Below are 3947 nucleotides of genomic sequence, written 5' to 3'. Positions count from 1 at the left end.
TGCAAGGCTTAAGTGATGTGCATTACCGAGAGGGCCCAGAGATACCTCTCCGACAATCGGAGTGACAAATCATAATCTCGAAATACGCGAACCCAACAAGTACCTTCGGAGACACCTGTAGAGCACCTTTATAATCACCCAGTTACGTTGTGACGTTTGGTAGCACACAAAGTGTTCCTCCGGTAAACAGGAGTTGCATAATCTCATAGTCATAGGAACATGTATAAGTTATGAAGAAAGCAATAGCAACAAACTAAACGATCAAGTGCTAAGCTAATGGAATGGGTCAAGTCAATCACATCATTCTTCTAATGATGTGATCCCGTAATCAAATGACAACTCATGTCTATGGCTAGGAAACATAACCACCTTCGATTAACGAGCTAGTCAAGTAGAGGCATACTAGTGACACTCTGTTTGTCTATGTATTCACACATGTATTATGTTTCCAGTTAATACAATTCTAGCTTGAATAATAAACATTTATCATGATATAAGGAAATAAATAATAACTTTATTATTGCCTCTAGGGCATATTTCCTTCAACGTCGAGGTAGTAGATGAGTTTCTTTAGCACAACGGCGTGGTGACGGTGATGGTGAAGTGATCCTCGCAGGGCTTCGCCTAAGCACTACGAAAATATGACCTGGGGTGTAAATGGTGGAGGGGGCGCCGCACACAGCTAAACAATTGTCTGGGGTGTGCTAGGCGCCCCCCCCCCACATATATATAGGTGGGAGGGGGAGGGGAGAGGCCAGGAGGCACCCCAAGTAGGACCGAATCCTACTTGGGATCCTCCCTAGTCGCGCGCCCCTGCCATATATGTCGGAGGGGGAAGGAAAGAGAGGGGGAGAGGGAAGGAAGAGGGAATCCTATTCCTCCTATTCCTCTCTTTCCTTTCCCTTATCCTCCTTGGCCGGCCCATATGGGGGGCACACCAGCCCCTTGTGGCTGGTGCATTTCCCCTATTGGCCCATAAGGCACATATCTTTTGATGGGGGTGCCCGGAACCCCTTCCGGTGACCCGATAAGTACCTGGTACCCCCCGAAACACTTCCAGTGTCCGAATACTATCGTCCTATATATCAATCTTTACCTCTCGACCATTTTGAGACTCCTCGTCATGTTCGTGTTTTTATCCGGGACTCCAAACAACATTCGGTCACCAAATCACATAACTCATATAATACTATATCGTCATCGAATGTTATGCGTGCGGACCCTACGGGTTCGAGAACTATGTAGACATGACCGAGACACCTCTCCAGTCAATAACCAATAGTGGAACCTGGATGCCCATATTGGCTCCTACATATTCTACGAAGATCTTTATCGGTCGAACCGTTATGACAACATACGTAATTCCCTTTGTCCATCGGTATGTTACTTGCTCGAGATTCGATCGTTGGTATCTTCATATAGTTCAATCTCATTACCGGCAAGTCTCTTTACTCATTCCGTCATACATCACCTTGTGACTAACTCCTTAGTAATTTGCTGGCAAGCTTATGATGTGTATTACCGAGAGGGCCCAGAGATACCTCTCCGATACTCGGAGTGACAAATCCTAATCTCGACCTATGCCAACTCAACAAATACCTTCAGAGATACCTGCAGAGCATCTTTATGATCACCCAGTTACGTTGTGACGTTTGATAGCACACAAGGTATTCCTCCGGTATCCGGGAGTTGCATAATCTCATAGTCGAAGGAATATGTATTTGACATGAAGAAAACAATAGCAATAATCTGAACGATCATTATGCTAAGCTAACGGATGGGTTTTGTCCATCACATCATTCTCCTAATGATGTGATCCCCTTATCAAATGACAACACACGTCTATGGTTAGGAAACCTTAACCATCTTTGATCAACGAGCTAGTCTAGTAGAGGCTTACTAGGGACATGGTATTTGTTTATGTATACACATATGTTTTAAGTTTCCAATCAATACAATTCTAGCATGAATAATAAATCTTTATCATGAATAAGGAAATATAATACTATAAAATAACAACTTTATTATTGCCTCTAGGTCATATTTCCTTCATCACCTGGGTTTGGCCAGACGATGATGGATCTCGTTACACCGAGAGGGTCCTATGAAAATCTCTCCATCGTCGGAAGAGCAAATCCCACTCTTGAGCTACCCCTTGTCACACCTTCTGATGAACCTGTAAGTTGTCGTTATGATCACCCTCTTACAAATGACTTTGAGGAACCACAAAGATTACTGTCTAGTATGAAGTGACTACAACACTCTCACGTTCTAAGGAACTAAAACATACATTAACTCTCTGTGTTATATTTATAGACTTTTGATGATAACATCTCAAAGTATAACAAACAGTTGGGTTAATTCAATATGATGGTTCTACTAAGATCATACTCTAAATGTTGTTTAGCATCCTCGTTACACAACACTTGAGCTAGTTGATGGTTCTACTCTAAATGGGATTACATACACCTGCTCATGATTAGGAAAACATAATCATCACACAACACTTGAGCTAGTCCTAGATGCAAAACTAGTATCATACACATGGAAATAAATAATACAAAATATTAATCCTTCTAGGGCATATTTACAACACAAATCTCTTAGCATTATAATGGTAATTGAGCATGGGTTCTGTCCTGGGGTCGCGGGCTTGAGCCCTGTTTAACTCAGACTCGTGTGACCTTCTAATTATTTTTAGTTTATCTAAAGCAATCAAACAAGGAGGACGACCGGATTCCACGAGATCTACTGCGGAGACACATATCCACACGCCCTCCGACGACGCTAGAAGCACCATCGGGACGAGGATAGGCGGGGAGAATCTTATTCGATCTTTAGAAAGCCGCCACCGACTCATCTTCCTGAATATGGCACAAATCCTATCCAGATTGAAAAAAACACCTAACAAGGAAGCCGTCTCGCTGACAAGGACCGGGATCCATCACGTCTTCCATGGTCGTAGGACCATAGAAAACGAGGCGGACCAGCGGCGGCCGGCGAAAGACTGAGGAAACCTAGTGGCGAGCCCCCTGAGTCTTCGCCTCGCAGAAAACGATTCCCAACTTGAAGCTAGTTGGATCGGTTTTGAGTTTATGGCCTAAACCGATCAATTTCCAAATTATTGGCCTAAACCATGTAATCAGTTCGAGTTAATGGACTAATGACCTATTCGACTCCTCTTCATATACAGCTTTCGGGACGGAGGCTTGTTACCACATGTGCGTATTGAGCTAAGGAACTTTAATTAATCATGTTTGTTCGTCGCAAAGACAGGTGTAATCCTATTTCTCTTTCCAAAAGGCAAATTCAATCCGGTTAGGATCAGACGAGCCTACCTCTCTCGCTCTCTCCAGCCACATTTCGTTCTCTAATCTGACGAACAACTTAGCGTGGAGACCCAAGAGGCGTACCCGACATCGACATCTCCACATGCCAACGCAGAAACCAAACAAAACATCGACGGACGCACCGTGCGCCAACAGCCAAGCGCACACGCAGCTCCCACCGTCCAGTACGCCCACGCCGGCCCCCAACACTCCAAGGAACCCCGTTGCAGTCGAGGTCATACCACATCGACACGGCGCGGCGGATCAGATCATCAGCTCAGCAGGGAAAAAGCCAGCCCGAAGAGTCCTGATTAAAATTTCTCCCGCGGGCGCGAGGAAAAAGGCATGGGTTTGACGTGAAATCCCTTCGCATATCGCGAGGATTGGCCAAAAGCGGCGAAAGCTCTGGCCGGCCGTGTCACCGCCGGCGGGCTGGCTTTGTGCGGCGGCGCCGCGCGTCATGTGCGTTATCCGGTGAAAAGCCCCGGCGCTGCAGAGCCACTCCATCCTGGCTTTGGGAAACTTTTGCTTGGCCCGCCTTGCCAAAGTGAAAGCAGAAAAGGGGCGAATGTGGATCAAATGGCCTAACACTCCGTATTACTTTCTCGTTAAGCTGGC

This window comes from Triticum dicoccoides, chromosome 7A, assembly GCF_002162155.2.
Source record: "Triticum dicoccoides isolate Atlit2015 ecotype Zavitan chromosome 7A, WEW_v2.0, whole genome shotgun sequence".
In the NCBI taxonomy this organism is placed as follows: domain Eukaryota; kingdom Viridiplantae; phylum Streptophyta; class Magnoliopsida; order Poales; family Poaceae; genus Triticum; species Triticum dicoccoides.
This window is presented reverse-complemented; position numbering follows the sequence as displayed.